The sequence below is a fragment of the Ambystoma mexicanum genome, chromosome 1p (genome assembly GCF_040938575.1).
Source record: "Ambystoma mexicanum isolate Mex_15411 chromosome 1p, UKY_AmexF1_1, whole genome shotgun sequence".
NCBI classification, from domain to species: Eukaryota; Metazoa; Chordata; class Amphibia; order Caudata; family Ambystomatidae; genus Ambystoma; species Ambystoma mexicanum.
Window position 1 is genome coordinate 13,782,250 of NC_090921.1, and position 26,083 is coordinate 13,808,332.

The window sequence follows — 26,083 nt, forward strand, 5'->3', positions numbered from 1 at the left end:
TGAAAGCACACATCTGACTCGTGTGCGTTTTCACCAAAAAAGGGTAAAGCATAAATCACTGTTCACTGAAAACGGACATGCGTTCACGATCCTGTCAATAAACACGTGCTTGGCAGGGCCACAAATCTGCCGACACGATGCCCTAATGAATGCACATCTCTTTGCCTTGGTAGTTGCTCCTTTTTGCAGCGCCTTTTCCTGCTGCATCACAAAAACTCAGTTCAAGACACTTGGCTCCATCCAGTGGAGCTCCTATGCCCAGCTTAGAAACCCCCAGGCACGAGATTGCAAGGTCCCTGGTAATTCTCCCACTCCTGGACACGTCGGAACCAAGTTTCGTATGCACTAGCAGCGAGAACAAAATCCCACATGTGAGGACAATAGGCGTCTTTCATTTAGGGCTAGTGTTAGGCTAAGAGTTTGCAGTAGCTCCTTGGGTCGAGTTAGGGGTCGAATGAGACAAAGCTAAGATTTGCGTTACGGCTGGGGTTGGTCCAGTAAGGATCCCACACACCATGGACCATCGGCGGAGGCCCCGGGTAGGCTTACACTGCGGGCTAATGGTGGACTTCTTTAAAAACGTGAGCACTAAATGGGGCGGGATGTTGACTGAAAGAATGCAGCTAGCTACAGAAATATGCAGAAATAAAGAAAAACACATCTCATTGCATGCCTTTAAAGAGCTTACTCTCCCTACCGGCAATGTTCCTGAACCTTCGCTTCCCAAACATTTTTAGAACCAAAAAAAACCTAGAAAAGATCTGACCTCCCTCACCGGGAATTGAACTCAGGACTGCTGGATGGAGGGGTGCTGACATTGACCACTAGGCTACCAGACTGCTGTCGAACAGAGCACTCCCGAAAGGTGACATTTCAATTTCAGGCTGACAAGTGTGCTTTATTGTTCAGTTCGGGCTTTGCACAGCCAGTGCTAGAATTCAATCCAAGTTCATGCTTTGCTTTGATTTTGAATTAATGGCCAAACCAGCCAATCCCTAAAAAAATACAGGTCTCAGAGGCTCTCGTTTCAGTACCAGCAGGGTAGCGTGGCCGAGCGGTCTAAGGCGCTGGATTTAGGCTCCAGTCTCTTTGGAGGCGTGGGTTCGAATCCCACCGCTGCCAATAGCTGTTTCTTTTTTATCTTCATGCCACGTGTACAGACAGGACAATTGGGAGCCAGGGAATGGCATGTGTTTATGAATTCTTGCTTTTCTGAACACCCAGACTGAAAGCACACATCTGACTCGTGTGCGTTTTCACCAAAAAAGGGTAAAGCATAAATCACTGTTCACTGAAAACGGACATGCGTTCACGATCCTGTCAATAAACACGTGCTTGGCAGGGCCACAAATCTGCCGACACGATGCCCTAATGAATGCACATCTCTTTGCCTTGGTAGTTGCTCCTTTTTGCAGCGCCTTTTCCTGCTGCATCACAAAAACTCAGTTCAAGACACTTGGCTCCATCCAGTGGAGCTCCTATGCCCAGCTTAGAAACCCCCAGGCACGAGATTGCAAGGTCCCTGGTAATTCTCCCACTCCTGGACACGTCGGAACCAAGTTTCGTATGCACTAGCAGCGAGAACAAAATCCCACATGTGAGGACAATAGGCGTCTTTCATTTAGGGCTAGTGTTAGGCTAAGAGTTTGCAGTAGCTCCTTGGGTCGAGTTAGGGGTCGAATGAGACAAAGCTAAGATTTGCGTTACGGCTGGGGTTGGTCCAGTAAGGATCCCACACACCATGGACCATCGGCGGAGGCCCCGGGTAGGCTTACACTGCGGGCTAATGGTGGACTTCTTTAAAAACGTGAGCACTAAATGGGGCGGGATGTTGACTGAAAGAATGCAGCTAGCTACAGAAATATGCAGAAATAAAGAAAAACACATCTCATTGCATGCCTTTAAAGAGCTTACTCTCCCTACCGGCAATGTTCCTGAACCTTCGCTTCCCAAACATTTTTAGAACCAAAAAAAACCTAGAAAAGATCTGACCTCCCTCACCGGGAATTGAACTCAAGACTGCTGGATGGAGGGGTGCTGACATTGACCACTAGGCTACCAGACTGCTGTTGAACAGAGCACTCCCGAAAGGTGACATTTCAATTTCAGGCTGACAAGTGTGCTTTATTGTTCAGTTCGGGCTTTGCACAGCCAGTGCTAGAATTCAATCCAAGTTCATGCTTTGCTTTGATTTTGAATTAATGGCCAAACCAGCCAATCCCTAAAAAAATACAGGTCTCAGAGGCTCTCGTTTCAGTACCAGCAGGGTAGCGTGGCCGAGCGGTCTAAGGCGCTGGATTTAGGCTCCAGTCTCTTTGGAGGCGTGGGTTCGAATCCCACCGCTGCCAATAGCTGTTTCTTTTTTATCTTCATGCCACGTGTACAGACAGGACAATTGGGAGCCAGGGAATGGCATGTGTTTATGAATTCTTGCTTTTCTGAACACCCAGACTGAAAGCACACATCTGACTCGTGTGCGTTTTCACCAAAAAAGGGTAAAGCATAAATCACTGTTCACTGAAAACGGACATGCGTTCACGATCCTGTCAATAAACACGTGCTTGGCAGGGCCACAAATCTGCCGACACGATGCCCTAATGAATGCACATCTCTTTGCCTTGGTAGTTGCTCCTTTTTGCAGCGCCTTTTCCTGCTGCATCACAAAAACTCAGTTCAAGACACTTGGCTCCATCCAGTGGAGCTCCTATGCCCAGCTTAGAAACCCCCAGGCACGAGATTGCAAGGTCCCTGGTAATTCTCCCACTCCTGGACACGTCGGAACCAAGTTTCGTATGCACTAGCAGCGAGAACAAAATCCCACATGTGAGGACAATAGGCGTCTTTCATTTAGGGCTAGTGTTAGGCTAAGAGTTTGCAGTAGCTCCTTGGGTCGAGTTAGGGGTCGAATGAGACAAAGCTAAGATTTGCGTTACGGCTGGGGTTGGTCCAGTAAGGATCCCACACACCATGGACCATCGGCGGAGGCCCCGGGTAGGCTTACACTGCGGGCTAATGGTGGACTTCTTTAAAAACGTGAGCACTAAATGGGGCGGGATGTTGACTGAAAGAATGCAGCTAGCTACAGAAATATGCAGAAATAAAGAAAAACACATCTCATTGCATGCCTTTAAAGAGCTTACTCTCCCTACCGGCAATGTTCCTGAACCTTCGCTTCCCAAACATTTTTAGAACCAAAAAAAACCTAGAAAAGATCTGACCTCCCTCACCGGGAATTGAACTCAAGACTGCTGGATGGAGGGGTGCTGACATTGACCACTAGGCTACCAGACTGCTGTTGAACAGAGCACTCCCGAAAGGTGACATTTCAATTTCAGGCTGACAAGTGTGCTTTATTGTTCAGTTCGGGCTTTGCAGAGCCAGTGCTAGAATTCAATCCAAGTTCATGCTTTGCTTTGATTTTGAATTAATGGCCAAACCAGCCAATCCCTAAAAAAATACAGGTCTCAGAGGCTCTCGTTTCAGTACCAGCAGGGTAGCGTGGCCGAGCGGTCTAAGGCGCTGGATTTAGGCTCCAGTCTCTTTGGAGGCGTGGGTTCGAATCCCACCGCTGCCAATAGCTGTTTCTTTTTTATCTTCATGCCACGTGTACAGACAGGACAATTGGGAGCCAGGGAATGGCATGTGTTTATGAATTCTTGCTTTTCTGAACACCCAGACTGAAAGCACACATCTGACTCGTGTGCGTTTTCACCAAAAAAGGGTAAAGCATAAATCACTGTTCACTGAAAACGGACATGCGTTCACGATCCTGTCAATAAACACGTGCTTGGCAGGGCCACAAATCTGCCGACACGATGCCCTAATGAATGCACATCTCTTTGCCTTGGTAGTTGCTCCTTTTTGCAGCGCCTTTTCCTGCTGCATCACAAAAACTCAGTTCAAGACACTTGGCTCCATCCAGTGGAGCTCCTATGCCCAGCTTAGAAACCCCCAGGCACGAGATTGCAAGGTCCCTGGTAATTCTCCCACTCCTGGACACGTCGGAACCAAGTTTCGTATGCACTAGCAGCGAGAACAAAATCCCACATGTGAGGACAATAGGCGTCTTTCATTTAGGGCTAGTGTTAGGCTAAGAGTTTGCAGTAGCTCCTTGGGTCGAGTTAGGGGTCGAATGAGACAAAGCTAAGATTTGCGTTACGGCTGGGGTTGGTCCAGTAAGGATCCCACACACCATGGACCATCGGCGGAGGCCCCGGGTAGGCTTACACTGCGGGCTAATGGTGGACTTCTTTAAAAACGTGAGCACTAAATGGGGCGGGATGTTGACTGAAAGAATGCAGCTAGCTACAGAAATATGCAGAAATAAAGAAAAACACATCTCATTGCATGCCTTTAAAGAGCTTACTCTCCCTACCGGCAATGTTCCTGAACCTTCGCTTCCCAAACATTTTTAGAACCAAAAAAAACCTAGAAAAGATCTGACCTCCCTCACCGGGAATTGAACTCAAGACTGCTGGATGGAGGGGTGCTGACATTGACCACTAGGCTACCAGACTGCTGTTGAACAGAGCACTCCCGAAAGGTGACATTTCAATTTCAGGCTGACAAGTGTGCTTTATTGTTCAGTTCGGGCTTTGCACAGCCAGTGCTAGAATTCAATCCAAGTTCATGCTTTGCTTTGATTTTGAATTAATGGCCAAACCAGCCAATCCCTAAAAAAATACAGGTCTCAGAGGCTCTCGTTTCAGTACCAGCAGGGTAGCGTGGCCGAGCGGTCTAAGGCGCTGGATTTAGGCTCCAGTCTCTTTGGAGGCGTGGGTTCGAATCCCACCGCTGCCAATAGCTGTTTCTTTTTTATCTTCATGCCACGTGTACAGACAGGACAATTGGGAGCCAGGGAATGGCATGTGTTTATGAATTCTTGCTTTTCTGAACACCCAGACTGAAAGCACACATCTGACTCGTGTGCGTTTTCACCAAAAAAGGGTAAAGCATAAATCACTGTTCACTGAAAACGGACATGCGTTCACGATCCTGTCAATAAACACGTGCTTGGCAGGGCCACAAATCTGCCGACACGATGCCCTAATGAATGCACATCTCTTTGCCTTGGTAGTTGCTCCTTTTTGCAGCGCCTTTTCCTGCTGCATCACAAAAACTCAGTTCAAGACACTTGGCTCCATCCAGTGGAGCTCCTATGCCCAGCTTAGAAACCCCCAGGCACGAGATTGCAAGGTCCCTGGTAATTCTCCCACTCCTGGACACGTCGGAACCAAGTTTCGTATGCACTAGCAGCGAGAACAAAATCCCACATGTGAGGACAATAGGCGTCTTTCATTTAGGGCTAGTGTTAGGCTAAGAGTTTGCAGTAGCTCCTTGGGTCGAGTTAGGGGTCGAATGAGACAAAGCTAAGATTTGCGTTACGGCTGGGGTTGGTCCAGTAAGGATCCCACACACCATGGACCATCGGCGGAGGCCCCGGGTAGGCTTACACTGCGGGCTAATGGTGGACTTCTTTAAAAACGTGAGCACTAAATGGGGCGGGATGTTGACTGAAAGAATGCAGCTAGCTACAGAAATATGCAGAAATAAAGAAAAACACATCTCATTGCATGCCTTTAAAGAGCTTACTCTCCCTACCGGCAATGTTCCTGAACCTTCGCTTCCCAAACATTTTTAGAACCAAAAAAAACCTAGAAAAGATCTGACCTCCCTCACCGGGAATTGAACTCAAGACTGCTGGATGGAGGGGTGCTGACATTGACCACTAGGCTACCAGACTGCTGTTGAACAGAGCACTCCCGAAAGGTGACATTTCAATTTCAGGCTGACAAGTGTGCTTTATTGTTCAGTTCGGGCTTTGCACAGCCAGTGCTAGAATTCAATCCAAGTTCATGCTTTGCTTTGATTTTGAATTAATGGCCAAACCAGCCAATCCCTAAAAAAATACAGGTCTCAGAGGCTCTCGTTTCAGTACCAGCAGGGTAGCGTGGCCGAGCGGTCTAAGGCGCTGGATTTAGGCTCCAGTCTCTTTGGAGGCGTGGGTTCGAATCCCACCGCTGCCAATAGCTGTTTCTTTTTTATCTTCATGCCACGTGTACAGACAGGACAATTGGGAGCCAGGGAATGGCATGTGTTTATGAATTCTTGCTTTTCTGAACACCCAGACTGAAAGCACACATCTGACTCGTGTGCGTTTTCACCAAAAAAGGGTAAAGCATAAATCACTGTTCACTGAAAACGGACATGCGTTCACGATCCTGTCAATAAACACGTGCTTGGCAGGGCCACAAATCTGCCGACACGATGCCCTAATGAATGCACATCTCTTTGCCTTGGTAGTTGCTCCTTTTTGCAGCGCCTTTTCCTGCTGCATCACAAAAACTCAGTTCAAGACACTTGGCTCCATCCAGTGGAGCTCCTATGCCCAGCTTAGAAACCCCCAGGCACGAGATTGCAAGGTCCCTGGTAATTCTCCCACTCCTGGACACGTCGGAACCAAGTTTCGTATGCACTAGCAGCGAGAACAAAATCCCACATGTGAGGACAATAGGCGTCTTTCATTTAGGGCTAGTGTTAGGCTAAGAGTTTGCAGTAGCTCCTTGGGTCGAGTTAGGGGTCGAATGAGACAAAGCTAAGATTTGCGTTACGGCTGGGGTTGGTCCAGTAAGGATCCCACACACCATGGACCATCGGCGGAGGCCCCGGGTAGGCTTACACTGCGGGCTAATGGTGGACTTCTTTAAAAACGTGAGCACTAAATGGGGCGGGATGTTGACTGAAAGAATGCAGCTAGCTACAGAAATATGCAGAAATAAAGAAAAACACATCTCATTGCATGCCTTTAAAGAGCTTACTCTCCCTACCGGCAATGTTCCTGAACCTTCGCTTCCCAAACATTTTTAGAACCAAAAAAAACCTAGAAAAGATCTGACCTCCCTCACCGGGAATTGAACTCAAGACTGCTGGATGGAGGGGTGCTGACATTGACCACTAGGCTACCAGACTGCTGTTGAACAGAGCACTCCCGAAAGGTGACATTTCAATTTCAGGCTGACAAGTGTGCTTTATTGTTCAGTTCGGGCTTTGCACAGCCAGTGCTAGAATTCAATCCAAGTTCATGCTTTGCTTTGATTTTGAATTAATGGCCAAACCAGCCAATCCCTAAAAAAATACAGGTCTCAGAGGCTCTCGTTTCAGTACCAGCAGGGTAGCGTGGCCGAGCGGTCTAAGGCGCTGGATTTAGGCTCCAGTCTCTTTGGAGGCGTGGGTTCGAATCCCACCGCTGCCAATAGCTGTTTCTTTTTTATCTTCATGCCACGTGTACAGACAGGACAATTGGGAGCCAGGGAATGGCATGTGTTTATGAATTCTTGCTTTTCTGAACACCCAGACTGAAAGCACACATCTGACTCGTGTGCGTTTTCACCAAAAAAGGGTAAAGCATAAATCACTGTTCACTGAAAACGGACATGCGTTCACGATCCTGTCAATAAACACGTGCTTGGCAGGGCCACAAATCTGCCGACACGATGCCCTAATGAATGCACATCTCTTTGCCTTGGTAGTTGCTCCTTTTTGCAGCGCCTTTTCCTGCTGCATCACAAAAACTCAGTTCAAGACACTTGGCTCCATCCAGTGGAGCTCCTATGCCCAGCTTAGAAACCCCCAGGCACGAGATTGCAAGGTCCCTGGTAATTCTCCCACTCCTGGACACGTCGGAACCAAGTTTCGTATGCACTAGCAGCGAGAACAAAATCCCACATGTGAGGACAATAGGCGTCTTTCATTTAGGGCTAGTGTTAGGCTAAGAGTTTGCAGTAGCTCCTTGGGTCGAGTTAGGGGTCGAATGAGACAAAGCTAAGATTTGCGTTACGGCTGGGGTTGGTCCAGTAAGGATCCCACACACCATGGACCATCGGCGGAGGCCCCGGGTAGGCTTACACTGCGGGCTAATGGTGGACTTCTTTAAAAACGTGAGCACTAAATGGGGCGGGATGTTGACTGAAAGAATGCAGCTAGCTACAGAAATATGCAGAAATAAAGAAAAACACATCTCATTGCATGCCTTTAAAGAGCTTACTCTCCCTACCGGCAATGTTCCTGAACCTTCGCTTCCCAAACATTTTTAGAACCAAAAAAAACCTAGAAAAGATCTGACCTCCCTCACCGGGAATTGAACTCAAGACTGCTGGATGGAGGGGTGCTGACATTGACCACTAGGCTACCAGACTGCTGTTGAACAGAGCACTCCCGAAAGGTGACATTTCAATTTCAGGCTGACAAGTGTGCTTTATTGTTCAGTTCGGGCTTTGCAGAGCCAGTGCTAGAATTCAATCCAAGTTCATGCTTTGCTTTGATTTTGAATTAATGGCCAAACCAGCCAATCCCTAAAAAAATACAGGTCTCAGAGGCTCTCGTTTCAGTACCAGCAGGGTAGCGTGGACGAGCGGTCTAAGGCGCTGGATTTAGGCTCCAGTCTCTTTGGAGGCGTGGGTTCGAATCCCACCGCTGCCAATAGCTGTTTCTTTTTTATCTTCATGCCACGTGTACAGACAGGACAATTGGGAGCCAGGGAATGGCATGTGTTTATGAATTCTTGCTTTTCTGAACACCCAGACTGAAAGCACACATCTGACTCGTGTGCGTTTTCACCAAAAAAGGGTAAAGCATAAATCACTGTTCACTGAAAACGGACATGCGTTCACGATCCTGTCAATAAACACGTGCTTGGCAGGGCCACAAATCTGCCGACACGATGCCCTAATGAATGCACATCTCTTTGCCTTGGTAGTTGCTCCTTTTTGCAGCGCCTTTTCCTGCTGCATCACAAAAACTCAGTTCAAGACACTTGGCTCCATCCAGTGGAGCTCCTATGCCCAGCTTAGAAACCCCCAGGCACGAGATTGCAAGGTCCCTGGTAATTCTCCCACTCCTGGACACGTCGGAACCAAGTTTCGTATGCACTAGCAGCGAGAACAAAATCCCACATGTGAGGACAATAGGCGTCTTTCATTTAGGGCTAGTGTTAGGCTAAGAGTTTGCAGTAGCTCCTTGGGTCGAGTTAGGGGTCGAATGAGACAAAGCTAAGATTTGCGTTACGGCTGGGGTTGGTCCAGTAAGGATCCCACACACCATGGACCATCGGCGGAGGCCCCGGGTAGGCTTACACTGCGGGCTAATGGTGGACTTCTTTAAAAACGTGAGCACTAAATGGGGCGGGATGTTGACTGAAAGAATGCAGCTAGCTACAGAAATATGCAGAAATAAAGAAAAACACATCTCATTGCATGCCTTTAAAGAGCTTACTCTCCCTACCGGCAATGTTCCTGAACCTTCGCTTCCCAAACATTTTTAGAACCAAAAAAAACCTAGAAAAGATCTGACCTCCCTCACCGGGAATTGAACTCAGGACTGCTGGATGGAGGGGTGCTGACATTGACCACTAGGCTACCAGACTGCTGTCGAACAGAGCACTCCCGAAAGGTGACATTTCAATTTCAGGCTGACAAGTGTGCTTTATTGTTCAGTTCGGGCTTTGCACAGCCAGTGCTAGAATTCAATCCAAGTTCATGCTTTGCTTTGATTTTGAATTAATGGCCAAACCAGCCAATCCCTAAAAAAATACAGGTCTCAGAGGCTCTCGTTTCAGTACCAGCAGGGTAGCGTGGCCGAGCGGTCTAAGGCGCTGGATTTAGGCTCCAGTCTCTTTGGAGGCGTGGGTTCGAATCCCACCGCTGCCAATAGCTGTTTCTTTTTTATCTTCATGCCACGTGTACAGACAGGACAATTGGGAGCCAGGGAATGGCATGTGTTTATGAATTCTTGCTTTTCTGAACACCCAGACTGAAAGCACACATCTGACTCGTGTGCGTTTTCACCAAAAAAGGGTAAAGCATAAATCACTGTTCACTGAAAACGGACATGCGTTCACGATCCTGTCAATAAACACGTTCAGGGCAGGGCCACAAATCTGCCGACACGATGCCCTAATGAATGCACATCTCTTTGCCTTGGTAGTTGCTCCTTTTTGCAGCGCCTTTTCCTGCTGCATCACAAAAACTCAGTTCAAGACACTTGGCTCCATCCAGTGGAGCTCCTATGCCCAGCTTAGAAACCCCCAGGCACGAGATTGCAAGGTCCCTGGTAATTCTCCCACTCCTGGACACGTCGGAACCAAGTTTCGTATGCACTAGCAGCGAGAACAAAATCCCACATGTGAGGACAATAGGCGTCTTTCATTTAGGGCTAGTGTTAGGCTAAGAGTTTGCAGTAGCTCCTTGGGTCGAGTTAGGGGTCGAATGAGACAAAGCTAAGATTTGCGTTACGGCTGGGGTTGGTCCAGTAAGGATCCCACACACCATGGACCATCGGCGGAGGCCCCGGGTAGGCTTACACTGCGGGCTAATGGTGGACTTCTTTAAAAACGTGAGCACTAAATGGGGCGGGATGTTGACTGAAAGAATGCAGCTAGCTACAGAAATATGCAGAAATAAAGAAAAACACATCTCATTGCATGCCTTTAAAGAGCTTACTCTCCCTACCGGCAATGTTCCTGAACCTTCGCTTCCCAAACATTTTTAGAACCAAAAAAAACCTAGAAAAGATCTGACCTCCCTCACCGGGAATTGAACTCAAGACTGCTGGATGGAGGGGTGCTGACATTGACCACTAGGCTACCAGACTGCTGTTGAACAGAGCACTCCCGAAAGGTGACATTTCAATTTCAGGCTGACAAGTGTGCTTTATTGTTCAGTTCGGGCTTTGCACAGCCAGTGCTAGAATTCAATCCAAGTTCATGCTTTGCTTTGATTTTGAATTAATGGCCAAACCAGCCAATCCCTAAAAAAATACAGGTCTCAGAGGCCCTCGTTTCAGTACCAGCAGGGTAGCGTGGCCGAGCGGTCTAAGGCGCTGGATTTAGGCTCCAGTCTCTTTGGAGGCGTGGGTTCGAATCCCACCGCTGCCAATAGCTGTTTCTTTTTTATCTTCATGCCACGTGTACAGACAGGACAATTGGGAGCCAGGGAATGGCATGTGTTTATGAATTCTTGCTTTTCTGAACACCCAGACTGAAAGCACACATCTGACTCGTGTGCGTTTTCACCAAAAAAGGGTAAAGCATAAATCACTGTTCACTGAAAACGGACATGCGTTCACGATCCTGTCAATAACACGTGCTTGGCAGGGCCACAAATCTGCCGACACGATGCCCTAATGAATGCACATCTCTTTGCCTTGGTAGTTGCTCCTTTTTGCAGCGCCTTTTCCTGCTGCATCACAAAAACTCAGTTCAAGACACTTGGCTCCATCCAGTGGAGCTCCTATGCCCAGCTTAGAAACCCCCAGGCACGAGATTGCAAGGTCCCTGGTAATTCTCCCACTCCTGGACACGTCGGAACCAAGTTTCGTATGCACTAGCAGCGAGAACAAAATCCCACATGTGAGGACAATAGGCGTCTTTCATTTAGGGCTAGTGTTAGGCTAAGAGTTTGCAGTAGCTCCTTGGGTCGAGTTAGGGGTCGAATGAGACAAAGCTAAGATTTGCGTTACGGCTGGGGTTGGTCCAGTAAGGATCCCACACACCATGGACCATCGGCGGAGGCCCCGGGTAGGCTTACACTGCGGGCTAATGGTGGACTTCTTTAAAAACGTGAGCACTAAATGGGGCGGGATGTTGACTGAAAGAATGCAGCTAGCTACAGAAATATGCAGAAATAAAGAAAAACACATCTCATTGCATGCCTTTAAAGAGCTTACTCTCCCTACCGGCAATGTTCCTGAACCTTCGCTTCCCAAACATTTTTAGAACCAAAAAAAACCTAGAAAAGATCTGACCTCCCTCACCGGGAATTGAACTCAAGACTGCTGGATGGAGGGGTGCTGACATTGACCACTAGGCTACCAGACTGCTGTTGAACAGAGCACTCCCGAAAGGTGACATTTCAATTTCAGGCTGACAAGTGTGCTTTATTGTTCAGTTCGGGCTTTGCACAGCCAGTGCTAGAATTCAATCCAAGTTCATGCTTTGCTTTGATTTTGAATTAATGGCCAAACCAGCCAATCCCTAAAAAAATACAGGTCTCAGAGGCTCTCGTTTCAGTACCAGCAGGGTAGCGTGGCCGAGCGGTCTAAGGCGCTGGATTTAGGCTCCAGTCTCTTTGGAGGCGTGGGTTCGAATCCCACCGCTGCCAATAGCTGTTTCTTTTTTATCTTCATGCCACGTGTACAGACAGGACAATTGGGAGCCAGGGAATGGCATGTGTTTATGAATTCTTGCTTTTCTGAACACCCAGACTGAAAGCACACATCTGACTCGTGTGCGTTTTCACCAAAAAAGGGTAAAGCATAAATCACTGTTCACTGAAAACGGACATGCGTTCACGATCCTGTCAATAAACACGTGCTTGGCAGGGCCACAAATCTGCCGACACGATGCCCTAATGAATGCACATCTCTTTGCCTTGGTAGTTGCTCCTTTTTGCAGCGCCTTTTCCTGCTGCATCACAAAAACTCAGTTCAAGACACTTGGCTCCATCCAGTGGAGCTCCTATGCCCAGCTTAGAAACCCCCAGGCACGAGATTGCAAGGTCCCTGGTAATTCTCCCACTCCTGGACACGTCGGAACCAAGTTTCGTATGCACTAGCAGCGAGAACAAAATCCCACATGTGAGGACAATAGGCGTCTTTCATTTAGGGCTAGTGTTAGGCTAAGAGTTTGCAGTAGCTCCTTGGGTCGAGTTAGGGGTCGAATGAGACAAAGCTAAGATTTGCGTTACGGCTGGGGTTGGTCCAGTAAGGATCCCACACACCATGGACCATCGGCGGAGGCCCCGGGTAGGCTTACACTGCGGGCTAATGGTGGACTTCTTTAAAAACGTGAGCACTAAATGGGGCGGGATGTTGACTGAAAGAATGCAGCTAGCTACAGAAATATGCAGAAATAAAGAAAAACACATCTCATTGCATGCCTTTAAAGAGCTTACTCTCCCTACCGGCAATGTTCCTGAACCTTCGCTTCCCAAACATTTTTAGAACCAAAAAAAACCTAGAAAAGATCTGACCTCCCTCACCGGGAATTGAACTCAAGACTGCTGGATGGAGGGGTGCTGACATTGACCACTAGGCTACCAGACTGCTGTTGAACAGAGCACTCCCGAAAGGTGACATTTCAATTTCAGGCTGACAAGTGTGCTTTATTGTTCAGTTCGGGCTTTGCACAGCCAGTGCTAGAATTCAATCCAAGTTCATGCTTTGCTTTGATTTTGAATTAATGGCCAAACCAGCCAATCCCTAAAAAAATACAGGTCTCAGAGGCTCTCGTTTCAGTACCAGCAGGGTAGCGTGGCCGAGCGGTCTAAGGCGCTGGATTTAGGCTCCAGTCTCTTTGGAGGCGTGGGTTCGAATCCCACCGCTGCCAATAGCTGTTTCTTTTTTATCTTCATGCCACGTGTACAGACAGGACAATTGGGAGCCAGGGAATGGCATGTGTTTATGAATTCTTGCTTTTCTGAACACCCAGACTGAAAGCACACATCTGACTCGTGTGCGTTTTCACCAAAAAAGGGTAAAGCATAAATCACTGTTCACTGAAAACGGACATGCGTTCACGATCCTGTCAATAAACACGTGCTTGGCAGGGCCACAAATCTGCCGACACGATGCCCTAATGAATGCACATCTCTTTGCCTTGGTAGTTGCTCCTTTTTGCAGCGCCTTTTCCTGCTGCATCACAAAAACTCAGTTCAAGACACTTGGCTCCATCCAGTGGAGCTCCTATGCCCAGCTTAGAAACCCCCAGGCACGAGATTGCAAGGTCCCTGGTAATTCTCCCACTCCTGGACACGTCGGAACCAAGTTTCGTATGCACTAGCAGCGAGAACAAAATCCCACATGTGAGGACAATAGGCGTCTTTCCTTTAGGGCTAGTGTTAGGCTAAGAGTTTGCAGTAGCTCCTTGGGTCGAGTTAGGGGTCGAATGAGACAAAGCTAAGATTTGCGTTACGGCTGGGGTTGGTCCAGTAAGGATCCCACACACCATGGACCATCGGCGGAGGCCCCGGGTAGGCTTACACTGCGGGCTAATGGTGGACTTCTTTAAAAACGTGAGCACTAAATGGGGCGGGATGTTGACTGAAAGAATGCAGCTAGCTACAGAAATATGCAGAAATAAAGAAAAACACATCTCATTGCATGCCTTTAAAGAGCTTACTCTCCCTACCGGCAATGTTCCTGAACCTTCGCTTCCCAAACATTTTTAGAACCAAAAAAAACCTAGAAAAGATCTGACCTCCCTCACCGGGAATTGAACTCAAGACTGCTGGATGGAGGGGTGCTGACATTGACCACTAGGCTACCAGACTGCTGTTGAACAGAGCACTCCCGAAAGGTGACATTTCAATTTCAGGCTGACAAGTGTGCTTTATTGTTCAGTTCGGGCTTTGCACAGCCAGTGCTAGAATTCAATCCAAGTTCATGCTTTGCTTTGATTTTGAATTAATGGCCAAACCAGCCAATCCCTAAAAAAATACAGGTCTCAGAGGCTCTCGTTTCAGTACCAGCAGGGTAGCGTGGCCGAGCGGTCTAAGGCGCTGGATTTAGGCTCCAGTCTCTTTGGAGGCGTGGGTTCGAATCCCACCGCTGCCAATAGCTGTTTCTTTTTTATCTTCATGCCACGTGTACAGACAGGACAATTGGGAGCCAGGGAATGGCATGTGTTTATGAATTCTTGCTTTTCTGAACACCCAGACTGAAAGCACACATCTGACTCGTGTGCGTTTTCACCAAAAAAGGGTAAAGCATAAATCACTGTTCACTGAAAACGGACATGCGTTCACGATCCTGTCAATAAACACGTGCTTGGCAGGGCCACAAATCTGCCGACACGATGCCCTAATGAATGCACATCTCTTTGCCTTGGTAGTTGCTCCTTTTTGCAGCGCCTTTTCCTGCTGCATCACAAAAACTCAGTTCAAGACACTTGGCTCCATCCAGTGGAGCTCCTATGCCCAGCTTAGAAACCCCCAGGCACGAGATTGCAAGGTCCCTGGTAATTCTCCCACTCCTGGACACGTCGGAACCAAGTTTCGTATGCACTAGCAGCGAGAACAAAATCCCACATGTGAGGACAATAGGCGTCTTTCATTTAGGGCTAGTGTTAGGCTAAGAGTTTGCAGTAGCTCCTTGGGTCGAGTTAGGGGTCGAATGAGACAAAGCTAAGATTTGCGTTACGGCTGGGGTTGGTCCAGTAAGGATCCCACACACCATGGACCATCGGCGGAGGCCCCGGGTAGGCTTACACTGCGGGCTAATGGTGGACTTCTTTAAAAACGTGAGCACTAAATGGGGCGGGATGTTGACTGAAAGAATGCAGCTAGCTACAGAAATATGCAGAAATAAAGAAAAACACATCTCATTGCATGCCTTTAAAGAGCTTACTCTCCCTACCGGCAATGTTCCTGAACCTTCGCTTCCCAAACATTTTTAGAACCAAAAAAAACCTAGAAAAGATCTGACCTCCCTCACCGGGAATTGAACTCAAGACTGCTGGATGGAGGGGTGCTGACATTGACCACCAGGCTACCAGACTGCTGTTGAACAGAGCACTCCCGAAAGGTGACATTTCAATTTCAGGCTGACAAGTGTGCTTTATTGTTCAGTTCGGGCTTTGCACAGCCAGTGCTAGAATTCAATCCAAGTTCATGCTTTGCTTTGATTTTGAATTAATGGCCAAACCAGCCAATCCCTAAAAAAATACAGGTCTCAGAGGCTCTCGTTTCAGTACCAGCAGGGTAGCGTGGCCGAGCGGTCTAAGGCGCTGGATTTAGGCTCCAGTCTCTTTGGAGGCGTGGGTTCGAATCCCACCGCTGCCAATAGCTGTTTCTTTTTTATCTTCATGCCACGTGTACAGACAGGACAATTGGGAGCCAGGGAATGGCATGTGTTTATGAATTCTTGCTTTTCTGAACACCCAGACTGAAAGCACACATCTGACTCGTGTGCGTTTTCACCAAAAAAGGGTAAAGCATAAATCACTGTTCACTGAAAACGGACATGCGTTCACGATCCTGTCAATAAACACGTGCTTGGCAGGGCCACAAATCTGCCGACACGATGCCCTAATGAATGCACATCTCTTTGCCTTGGTAGTTGCTCCTTTTTGCAGCGCCTTTTCCTGCTGCATCACAAAAACTCAGTTCAAGACACTTGGCTCCATCCAGTGGAGCTCCTATGCCCAGCTTAGAAACCCCCAGGCACGAGATTGCAAGGTCCCTGGTAATTCTCCCACTCCTGGACACGTCGGAACCAAGTTTCGTATGCACTAGCAGCGAGAACAAAATCCCACATGTGAGGACAATAGGCGTCTTTCATTTAGGGCTAGTGTTAGGCTAAGAGTTTGCAGTAGCTCCTTGGGTCGAGTTAGGGGTCGAATGAGACAAAGCTAAGATTTGCGTTACGGCTGGGGTTGGTCCAGTAAGGATCCCACACACCATGGACCATCGGCGGAGGCCCCGGGTAGGCTTACACTGCGGGCTAATGGTGGACTTCTTTAAAAACGTGAGCACTAAATGGGGCGGGATGTTGACTGAAAGAATGCAGCTAGCTACAGAAATATGCAGAAATAAAGAAAAACACATCTCATTGCATGCCTTTAAAGAGCTTACTCTCCCTACCGGCAATGTTCCTGAACCTTCGCTTCCCAAACATTTTTAGAACCAAAAAAAACCTAGAAAAGATCTGACCTCCCTCACCGGGAATTGAACTCAAGACTGCTGGATGGAGGGGTGCTGACATTGACCACTAGGCTACCAGACTGCTGTTGAACAGAGCACTCCCGAAAGGTGACATTTCAATTTCAGGCTGACAAGTGTGCTTTATTGTTCAGTTCGGGCTTTGCACAGCCAGTGCTAGAATTCAATCCAAGTTCATGCTTTGCTTTGATTTTGAATTAATGGCCAAACCAGCCAATCCCTAAAAAAATACAGGTCTCAGAGGCTCTCGTTTCAGTACCAGCAGGGTAGCGTGGCCGAGCGGTCTAAGGCGCTGGATTTAGGCTCCAGTCTCTTTGGAGGCGTGGGTTCGAATCCCACCGCTGCCAATAGCTGTTTCTTTTTTATCTTCATGCCACGTGTACAGACAGGACAATTGGGAGCCAGGGAATGGCATGTGTTTATGAATTCTTGCTTTTCTGAACACCCAGACTGAAAGCACACATCTGACTCGTGTGCGTTTTCACCAAAAAAGGGTAAAGCATAAATCACTGTTCACTGAAAACGGACATGCGTTCACGATCCTGTCAATAAACACGTGCTTGGCAGGGCCACAAATCTGCCGACACGATGCCCTAATGAATGCACATCTCTTTGCCTTGGTAGTTGCTCCTTTTTGCAGCGCCTTTTCCTGCTGCATCACAAAAACTCAGTTCAAGACACTTGGCTCCATCCAGTGGAGCTCCTATGCCCAGCTTAGAAACCCCCAGGCACGAGATTGCAAGGTCCCTGGTAATTCTCCCACTCCTGGACACGTCGGAACCAAGTTTCGTATGCACTAGCAGCGAGAACAAAATCCCACATGTGAGGACAATAGGCGTCTTTCATTTAGGGCTAGTGTTAGGCTAAGAGTTTGCAGTAGCTCCTTGGGTCGAGTTAGGGGTCGAATGAGACAAAGCTAAGATTTGCGTTACGGCTGGGGTTGGTCCAGTAAGGATCCCACACACCATGGACCATCGGCGGAGGCCCCGGGTAGGCTTACACTGCGGGCTAATGGTGGACTTCTTTAAAAACGTGAGCACTAAATGGGGCGGGATGTTGACTGAAAGAATGCAGCTAGCTACAGAAATATGCAGAAATAAAGAAAAACACATCTCATTGCATGCCTTTAAAGAGCTTACTCTCCCTACCGGCAATGTTCCTGAACCTTCGCTTCCCAAACATTTTTAGAACCAAAAAAAACCTAGAAAAGATCTGACCTCCCTCACCGGGAATTGAACTCAAGACTGCTGGATGGAGGGGTGCTGACATTGACCACTAGGCTACCAGACTGCTGTTGAACAGAGCACTCCCGAAAGGTGACATTTCAATTTCAGGCTGACAAGTGTGCTTTATTGTTCAGTTCGGGCTTTGCACAGCCAGTGCTAGAATTCAATCCAAGTTCATGCTTTGCTTTGATTTTGAATTAATGGCCAAACCAGCCAATCCCTAAAAAAATACAGGTCTCAGAGGCTCTCGTTTCAGTACCAGCAGGGTAGCGTGGCCGAGCGGTCTAAGGCGCTGGATTTAGGCTCCAGTCTCTTTGGAGGCGTGGGTTCGAATCCCACTGCTGCCAATAGCTGTTTCTTTTTTATCTTCATGCCACGTGTACAGACAGGACAATTGGGAGCCAGGGAATGGCATGTGTTTATGAATTCTTGCTTTTCTGAACACCCAGACTGAAAGCACACATCTGACTCGTGTGCGTTTTCACCAAAAAAGGGTAAAGCATAAATCACTGTTCACTGAAAACGGACATGCGTTCACGATCCTGTCAATAAACACGTGCTTGGCAGGGCCACAAATCTGCCGACACGATGCCCTAATGAATGCACATCTCTTTGCCTTGGTAGTTGCTCCTTTTTGCAGCGCCTTTTCCTGCTGCATCACAAAAACTCAGTTCAAGACACTTGGCTCCATCCAGTGGAGCTCCTATGCCCAGCTTAGAAACCCCCAGGCACGAGATTGCAAGGTCCCTGGTAATTCTCCCACTCCTGGACACGTCGGAACCAAGTTTCGTATGCACTAGCAGCGAGAACAAAATCCCACATGTGAGGACAATAGGCGTCTTTCATTTAGGGCTAGTGTTAGGCTAAGAGTTTGCAGTAGCTCCTTGGGTCGAGTTAGGGGTCGAATGAGACAAAGCTAAGATTTGCGTTACGGCTGGGGTTGGTCCAGTAAGGATCCCACACACCATGGACCATCGGCGGAGGCCCCGGGTAGGCTTACACTGCGGGCTAATGGTGGACTTCTTTAAAAACGTGAGCACTAAATGGGGCGGGATGTTGACTGAAAGAATGCAGCTAGCTACAGAAATATGCAGAAATAAAGAAAAACACATCTCATTGCATGCCTTTAAAGAGCTTACTCTCCCTACCGGCAATGTTCCTGAACCTTCGCTTCCCAAACATTTTTAGAACCAAAAAAAACCTAGAAAAGATCTGACCTCCCTCACCGGGAATTGAACTCAAGACTGCTGGATGGAGGGGTGCTGACATTGACCACCAGGCTACCAGACTGCTGTTGAACAGAGCACTCCCGAAAGGTGACATTTCAATTTCAGGCTGACAAGTGTGCTTTATTGTTCAGTTCGGGCTTTGCACAGCCAGTGCTAGAATTCAATCCAAGTTCATGCTTTGCTTTGATTTTGAATTAATGGCCAAACCAGCCAATCCCTAAAAAAATACAGGTCTCAGAGGCTCTCGTTTCAGTACCAGCAGGGTAGCGTGGCCGAGCGGTCTAAGGCGCTGGATTTAGGCTCCAGTCTCTTTGGAGGCGTGGGTTCGAATCCCACCGCTGCCAATAGCTGTTTCTTTTTTATCTTCATGCCACGTGTACAGACAGGACAATTGGGAGCCAGGGAATGGCATGTGTTTATGAATTCTTGCTTTTCTGAACACCCAGACTGAAAGCACACATCTGACTCGTGTGCGTTTTCACCAAAAAAGGGTAAAGCATAAATCACTGTTCACTGAAAACGGACATGCGTTCACGATCCTGTCAATAAACACGTGCTTGGCAGGGCCACAAATCTGCCGACACGATGCCCTAATGAATGCACATCTCTTTGCCTTGGTAGTTGCTCCTTTTTGCAGCGCCTTTTCCTGCTGCATCACAAAAACTCAGTTCAAGACACTTGGCTCCATCCAGTGGAGCTCCTATGCCCAGCTTAGAAACCCCCAGGCACGAGATTGCAAGGTCCCTGGTAATTCTCCCACTCCTGGACACGTCGGAACCAAGTTTCGTATGCACTAGCAGCGAGAACAAAATCCCACATGTGAGGACAATAGGCGTCTTTCATTTAGGGCTAGTGTTAGGCTAAGAGTTTGCAGTAGCTCCTTGGGTCGAGTTAGGGGTCGAATGAGACAAAGCTAAGATTTGCGTTACGGCTGGGGTTGGTCCAGTAAGGATCCCACACACCATGGACCATCGGCGGAGGCCCCGGGTAGGCTTACACTGCGGGCTAATGGTGGACTTCTTTAAAAACGTGAGCACTAAATGGGGCGGGATGTTGACTGAAAGAATGCAGCTAGCTACAGAAATATGCAGAAATAAAGAAAAACACATCTCATTGCATGCCTTTAAAGAGCTTACTCTCCCTACCGGCAATGTTCCTGAACCTTCGCTTCCCAAACATTTTTAGAACCAAAAAAAACCTAGAAAAGATCTGACCTCCCTCACCGGGAATTGAACTCAAGACTGCTGGATGGAGGGGTGCTGACATTGACCACTAGGCTACCAGACTGCTGTTGAACAGAGCACTCCCGAAAGGTGACATTTCAATTTCAGGCTGACAAGTGTGCTTTATTGTTCAGTTCGGGCTTTGCAGAGCCAGTGCTAGAATTCAATCCAAGTTCATGCTTTGCTTTGATTTTGAATTAATGGCCAAACCAGCCAATCCCTAAAAAAATACAGGTCTCAGAGGCTCTCGTTTCAGTACCAGCAGGGTAGCGTGGACGAGCGGTCTAAGGCGCTGGATTTAGGCTCCAGTCTCTTTGGAGGCGTGGGTTCGAATCCCACCGCTGCCAATAGCTGTTTCTTTTTTATCTTCATGCCACGTGTACAGACAGGACAATTGGGAGCCAGGGAATGGCATGTGTTTATGAATTCTTGCTTTTCTGAACACCCAGACTGAAAGCACACATCTGACTCGTGTGCGTTTTCACCAAAAAAGGGTAAAGCATAAATCACTGTTCACTGAAAACGGACATGCGTTCACGATCCTGTCAATAAACACGTGCTTGGCAGGGCCACAAATCTGCCGACACGATGCCCTAATGAATGCACATCTCTTTGCCTTGGTAGTTGCTCCTTTTTGCAGCGCCTTTTCCTGCTGCATCACAAAAACTCAGTTCAAGACACTTGGCTCCATCCAGTGGAGCTCCTATGCCCAGCTTAGAAACCCCCAGGCACGAGATTGCAAGGTCCCTGGTAATTCTCCCACTCCTGGACACGTCGGAACCAAGTTTCGTATGCACTAGCAGCGAGAACAAAATCCCACATGTGAGGACAATAGGCGTCTTTCATTTAGGGCTAGTGTTAGGCTAAGAGTTTGCAGTAGCTCCTTGGGTCGAGTTAGGGGTCGAATGAGACAAAGCTAAGATTTGCGTTACGGCTGGGGTTGGTCCAGTAAGGATCCCACACACCATGGACCATCGGCGGAGGCCCCGGGTAGGCTTACACTGCGGGCTAATGGTGGACTTCTTTAAAAACGTGAGCACTAAATGGGGCGGGATGTTGACTGAAAGAATGCAGCTAGCTACAGAAATATGCAGAAATAAAGAAAAACACATCTCATTGCATGCCTTTAAAGAGCTTACTCTCCCTACCGGCAATGTTCCTGAACCTTCGCTTCCCAAACATTTTTAGAACCAAAAAAAACCTAGAAAAGATCTGACCTCCCTCACCGGGAATTGAACTCAGGACTGCTGGATGGAGGGGTGCTGACATTGACCACTAGGCTACCAGACTGCTGTCGAACAGAGCACTCCCGAAAGGTGACATTTCAATTTCAGGCTGACAAGTGTGCTTTATTGTTCAGTTCGGGCTTTGCACAGCCAGTGCTAGAATTCAATCCAAGTTCATGCTTTGCTTTGATTTTGAATTAATGGCCAAACCAGCCAATCCCTAAAAAAATACAGGTCTCAGAGGCTCTCGTTTCAGTACCAGCAGGGTAGCGTGGCCGAGCGGTCTAAGGCGCTGGATTTAGGCTCCAGTCTCTTTGGAGGCGTGGGTTCGAATCCCACCGCTGCCAATAGCTGTTTCTTTTTTATCTTCATGCCACGTGTACAGACAGGACAATTGGGAGCCAGGGAATGGCATGTGTTTATGAATTCTTGCTTTTCTGAACACCCAGACTGAAAGCACACATCTGACTCGTGTGCGTTTTCACCAAAAAAGGGTAAAGCATAAATCACTGTTCACTGAAAACGGACATGCGTTCACGATCCTGTCAATAAACACGTTCAGGGCAGGGCCACAAATCTGCCGACACGATGCCCTAATGAATGCACATCTCTTTGCCTTGGTAGTTGCTCCTTTTTGCAGCGCCTTTTCCTGCTGCATCACAAAAACTCAGTTCAAGACACTTGGCTCCATCCAGTGGAGCTCCTATGCCCAGCTTAGAAACCCCCAGGCACGAGATTGCAAGGTCCCTGGTAATTCTCCCACTCCTGGACACGTCGGAACCAAGTTTCGTATGCACTAGCAGCGAGAACAAAATCCCACATGTGAGGACAATAGGCGTCTTTCATTTAGGGCTAGTGTTAGGCTAAGAGTTTGCAGTAGCTCCTTGGGTCGAGTTAGGGGTCGAATGAGACAAAGCTAAGATTTGCGTTACGGCTGGGGTTGGTCCAGTAAGGATCCCACACACCATGGACCATCGGCGGAGGCCCCGGGTAGGCTTACACTGCGGGCTAATGGTGGACTTCTTTAAAAACGTGAGCACTAAATGGGGCGGGATGTTGACTGAAAGAATGCAGCTAGCTACAGAAATATGCAGAAATAAAGAAAAACACATCTCATTGCATGCCTTTAAAGAGCTTACTCTCCCTACCGGCAATGTTCCTGAACCTTCGCTTCCCAAACATTTTTAGAACCAAAAAAAACCTAGAAAAGATCTGACCTCCCTCACCGGGAATTGAACTCAAGACTGCTGGATGGAGGGGTGCTGACATTGACCACTAGGCTACCAGACTGCTGTTGAACAGAGCACTCCCGAAAGGTGACATTTCAATTTCAGGCTGACAAGTGTGCTTTATTGTTCAGTTCGGGCTTTGCACAGCCAGTGCTAGAATTCAATCCAAGTTCATGCTTTGCTTTGATTTTGAATTAATGGCCAAACCAGCCAATCCCTAAAAAAATACAGGTCTCAGAGGCTCTCGTTTCAGTACCAGCAGGGTAGCGTGGCCGAGCGGTCTAAGGCGCTGGATTTAGGCTCCAGTCTCTTTGGAGGCGTGGGTTCGAATCCCACCGCTGCCAATAGCTGTTTCTTTTTTATCTTCATGCCACGTGTACAGACAGGACAATTGGGAGCCAGGGAATGGCATGTGTTTATGAATTCTTGCTTTTCTGAACACCCAGACTGAAAGCACACATCTGACTCGTGTGCGTTTTCACCAAAAAAGGGTAAAGCATAAATCACTGTTCACTGAAAACGGACATGCGTTCACGATCCTGTCAATAAACACGTGCTTGGCAGGGCCACAAATCTGCCGACACGATGCCCTAATGAATGCACATCTCTTTGCCTTGGTAGTTGCTCCTTTTTGCAGCGCCTTTTCCTGCTGCATCACAAAAACTCAGTTCAAGACACTTGGCTCCATCCAGTGGAGCTCCTATGCCCAGCTTAGAAACCCCCAGGCACGAGATTGCAAGGTCCCTGGTAATTCTCCCACTCCTGGACACGTCGGAACCAAGTTTCGTATGCACTAGCAGCGAGAACAAAATCCCACATGTGAGGACAATAGGCGTCTTTCATTTAGGGCTAGTGTTAGGCTAAGAGTTTGCAGTAGCTCCTTGGGTCGAGTTAGGGGTCGAATGAGACAAAGCTAAGATTTGCGTTACGGCTGGGGTTGGTCCAGTAAGGATCCCACACACCATGGACCATCGGCGGAGGCCCCGGGTAGGCTTACACTGCGGGCTAATGGTGGACTTCTTTAAAAACGTGAGCACTAAATGGGGCGGGATGTTGACTGAAAGAATGCAGCTAGCTACAGAAATATGCAGAAATAAAGAAAAACACATCTCATTGCATGCCTTTAAAGAGCTTACTCTCCCTACCGGCAATGTTCCTGAACCTTCGCTTCCCAAACATTTTTAGAACCAAAAAAAACCTAGAAAAGATCTGACCTCCCTCACCGGGAATTGAACTCAAGACTGCTGGATGGAGGGGTGCTGACATTGACCACTAGGCTACCAGACTGCTGTTGAACAGAGCACTCCCGAAAGGTGACATTTCAATTTCAGGCTGACAAGTGTGCTTTATTGTTCAGTTCGGGCTTTGCACAGCCAGTGCTAGAATTCAATCCAAGTTCATGCTTTGCTTTGATTTTGAATTAATGGCCAAACCAGCCAATCCCTAAAAAAATACAGGTCTCAGAGGCTCTCGTTTCAGTACCAGCAGGGTAGCGTGGCCGAGCGGTCTAAGGCGCTGGATTTAGGCTCCAGTCTCTTTGGAGGCGTGGGTTCGAATCCCACCGCTGCCAATAGCTGTTTCTTTTTTATCTTCATGCCACGTGTACAGACAGGACAATTGGGAGCCAGGGAATGGCATGTGTTTATGAATTCTTGCTTTTCTGAACACCCAGACTGAAAGCACACATCTGACTCGTGTGCGTTTTCACCAAAAAAGGGTAAAGCATAAATCACTGTTCACTGAAAACGGACATGCGTTCACGATCCTGTCAATAAACACGTGCTTGGCAGGGCCACAAATCTGCCGACACGATGCCCTAATGAATGCACATCTCTTTGCCTTGGTAGTTGCTCCTTTTTGCAGCGCCTTTTCCTGCTGCATCACAAAAACTCAGTTCAAGACACTTGGCTCCATCCAGTGGAGCTCCTATGCCCAGCTTAGAAACCCCCAGGCACGAGATTGCAAGGTCCCTGGTAATTCTCCCACTCCTGGACACGTCGGAACCAAGTTTCGTATGCACTAGCAGCGAGAACAAAATCCCACATGTGAGGACAATAGGCGTCTTTCATTTAGGGCTAGTGTTAGGCTAAGAGTTTGCAGTAGCTCCTTGGGTCGAGTTAGGGGTCGAATGAGACAAAGCTAAGATTTGCGTTACGGCTGGGGTTGGTCCAGTAAGGATCCCACACACCATGGACCATCGGCGGAGGCCCCGGGTAGGCTTACACTGCGGGCTAATGGTGGACTTCTTTAAAAACGTGAGCACTAAATGGGGCGGGATGTTGACTGAAAGAATGCAGCTAGCTACAGAAATATGCAGAAATAAAGAAAAACACATCTCATTGCATGCCTTTAAAGAGCTTACTCTCCCTACCGGCAATGTTCCTGAACCTTCGCTTCCCAAACATTTTTAGAACCAAAAAAAACCTAGAAAAGATCTGACCTCCCTCACCGGGAATTGAACTCAAGACTGCTGGATGGAGGGGTGCTGACATTGACCACTAGGCTACCAGACTGCTGTTGAACAGAGCACTCCCGAAAGGTGACATTTCAATTTCAGGCTGACAAGTGTGCTTTATTGTTCAGTTCGGGCTTTGCAGAGCCAGTGCTAGAATTCAATCCAAGTTCATGCTTTGCTTTGATTTTGAATTAATGGCCAAACCAGCCAATCCCTAAAAAAATACAGGTCTCAGAGGCTCTCGTTTCAGTACCAGCAGGGTAGCGTGGACGAGCGGTCTAAGGCGCTGGATTTAGGCTCCAGTCTCTTTGGAGGCGTGGGTTCGAATCCCACCGCTGCCAATAGCTGTTTCTTTTTTATCTTCATGCCACGTGTACAGACAGGACAATTGGGAGCCAGGGAATGGCATGTGTTTATGAATTCTTGCTTTTCTGAACACCCAGACTGAAAGCACACATCTGACTCGTGTGCGTTTTCACCAAAAAAGGGTAAAGCATAAATCACTGTTCACTGAAAACGGACATGCGTTCACGATCCTGTCAATAAACACGTGCTTGGCAGGGCCACAAATCTGCCGACACGATGCCCTAATGAATGCACATCTCTTTGCCTTGGTAGTTGCTCCTTTTTGCAGCGCCTTTTCCTGCTGCATCACAAAAACTCAGTTCAAGACACTTGGCTCCATCCAGTGGAGCTCCTATGCCCAGCTTAGAAACCCCCAGGCACGAGATTGCAAGGTCCCTGGTAATTCTCCCACTCCTGGACACGTCGGAACCAAGTTTC

At 48.0% G+C, this 26,083-nt stretch overlaps 21 non-coding genes across 21 annotated transcripts; all 21 read left to right on the forward strand.

Annotated features, from left to right (window-relative positions):
• Positions 1 to 1,040: 1,040 nt before the first annotated feature.
• Positions 1,041 to 1,122, forward strand: TRNAL-UAG (transfer RNA leucine (anticodon UAG)). Its single transcript has one exon. It is a non-coding gene; the product is annotated as a tRNA-Leu (tRNA).
• Positions 1,123 to 2,266: 1,144 nt separating this feature from the next.
• Positions 2,267 to 2,348, forward strand: TRNAL-UAG (transfer RNA leucine (anticodon UAG)). The gene has a single exon. It is a non-coding gene; the product is annotated as a tRNA-Leu (tRNA).
• A 1,144-nt stretch (positions 2,349 to 3,492) lies between these two features.
• Positions 3,493 to 3,574, forward strand: TRNAL-UAG (transfer RNA leucine (anticodon UAG)). Its single transcript has one exon. It is a non-coding gene; the product is annotated as a tRNA-Leu (tRNA).
• A 1,144-nt stretch (positions 3,575 to 4,718) lies between these two features.
• Positions 4,719 to 4,800, forward strand: TRNAL-UAG (transfer RNA leucine (anticodon UAG)). Its single transcript has one exon. It is a non-coding gene; the product is annotated as a tRNA-Leu (tRNA).
• A 1,144-nt stretch (positions 4,801 to 5,944) lies between these two features.
• On the forward strand, positions 5,945 to 6,026 carry TRNAL-UAG (transfer RNA leucine (anticodon UAG)). Its single transcript has one exon. It is a non-coding gene; the product is annotated as a tRNA-Leu (tRNA).
• Positions 6,027 to 7,170: 1,144 nt separating this feature from the next.
• On the forward strand, positions 7,171 to 7,252 carry TRNAL-UAG (transfer RNA leucine (anticodon UAG)). The gene has a single exon. It is a non-coding gene; the product is annotated as a tRNA-Leu (tRNA).
• A 1,144-nt stretch (positions 7,253 to 8,396) lies between these two features.
• Positions 8,397 to 8,478, forward strand: TRNAL-UAG (transfer RNA leucine (anticodon UAG)). The gene has a single exon. It is a non-coding gene; the product is annotated as a tRNA-Leu (tRNA).
• Positions 8,479 to 9,622: 1,144 nt separating this feature from the next.
• TRNAL-UAG (transfer RNA leucine (anticodon UAG)) lies at positions 9,623 to 9,704 on the forward strand. The gene has a single exon. It is a non-coding gene; the product is annotated as a tRNA-Leu (tRNA).
• Positions 9,705 to 10,848: 1,144 nt separating this feature from the next.
• On the forward strand, positions 10,849 to 10,930 carry TRNAL-UAG (transfer RNA leucine (anticodon UAG)). The gene has a single exon. It is a non-coding gene; the product is annotated as a tRNA-Leu (tRNA).
• A 1,143-nt stretch (positions 10,931 to 12,073) lies between these two features.
• On the forward strand, positions 12,074 to 12,155 carry TRNAL-UAG (transfer RNA leucine (anticodon UAG)). Its single transcript has one exon. It is a non-coding gene; the product is annotated as a tRNA-Leu (tRNA).
• Positions 12,156 to 13,299: 1,144 nt separating this feature from the next.
• Positions 13,300 to 13,381, forward strand: TRNAL-UAG (transfer RNA leucine (anticodon UAG)). Its single transcript has one exon. It is a non-coding gene; the product is annotated as a tRNA-Leu (tRNA).
• A 1,144-nt stretch (positions 13,382 to 14,525) lies between these two features.
• On the forward strand, positions 14,526 to 14,607 carry TRNAL-UAG (transfer RNA leucine (anticodon UAG)). Its single transcript has one exon. It is a non-coding gene; the product is annotated as a tRNA-Leu (tRNA).
• A 1,144-nt stretch (positions 14,608 to 15,751) lies between these two features.
• Positions 15,752 to 15,833, forward strand: TRNAL-UAG (transfer RNA leucine (anticodon UAG)). The gene has a single exon. It is a non-coding gene; the product is annotated as a tRNA-Leu (tRNA).
• Positions 15,834 to 16,977: 1,144 nt separating this feature from the next.
• TRNAL-UAG (transfer RNA leucine (anticodon UAG)) lies at positions 16,978 to 17,059 on the forward strand. Its single transcript has one exon. It is a non-coding gene; the product is annotated as a tRNA-Leu (tRNA).
• A 1,144-nt stretch (positions 17,060 to 18,203) lies between these two features.
• Positions 18,204 to 18,285, forward strand: TRNAL-UAG (transfer RNA leucine (anticodon UAG)). The gene has a single exon. It is a non-coding gene; the product is annotated as a tRNA-Leu (tRNA).
• Positions 18,286 to 19,429: 1,144 nt separating this feature from the next.
• Positions 19,430 to 19,511, forward strand: TRNAL-UAG (transfer RNA leucine (anticodon UAG)). Its single transcript has one exon. It is a non-coding gene; the product is annotated as a tRNA-Leu (tRNA).
• A 1,144-nt stretch (positions 19,512 to 20,655) lies between these two features.
• Positions 20,656 to 20,737, forward strand: TRNAL-UAG (transfer RNA leucine (anticodon UAG)). Its single transcript has one exon. It is a non-coding gene; the product is annotated as a tRNA-Leu (tRNA).
• A 1,144-nt stretch (positions 20,738 to 21,881) lies between these two features.
• Positions 21,882 to 21,963, forward strand: TRNAL-UAG (transfer RNA leucine (anticodon UAG)). The gene has a single exon. It is a non-coding gene; the product is annotated as a tRNA-Leu (tRNA).
• Positions 21,964 to 23,107: 1,144 nt separating this feature from the next.
• TRNAL-UAG (transfer RNA leucine (anticodon UAG)) lies at positions 23,108 to 23,189 on the forward strand. Its single transcript has one exon. It is a non-coding gene; the product is annotated as a tRNA-Leu (tRNA).
• A 1,144-nt stretch (positions 23,190 to 24,333) lies between these two features.
• TRNAL-UAG (transfer RNA leucine (anticodon UAG)) lies at positions 24,334 to 24,415 on the forward strand. The gene has a single exon. It is a non-coding gene; the product is annotated as a tRNA-Leu (tRNA).
• A 1,144-nt stretch (positions 24,416 to 25,559) lies between these two features.
• On the forward strand, positions 25,560 to 25,641 carry TRNAL-UAG (transfer RNA leucine (anticodon UAG)). Its single transcript has one exon. It is a non-coding gene; the product is annotated as a tRNA-Leu (tRNA).
• The last annotated feature ends 442 nt before the right edge of the window (positions 25,642 to 26,083 follow it).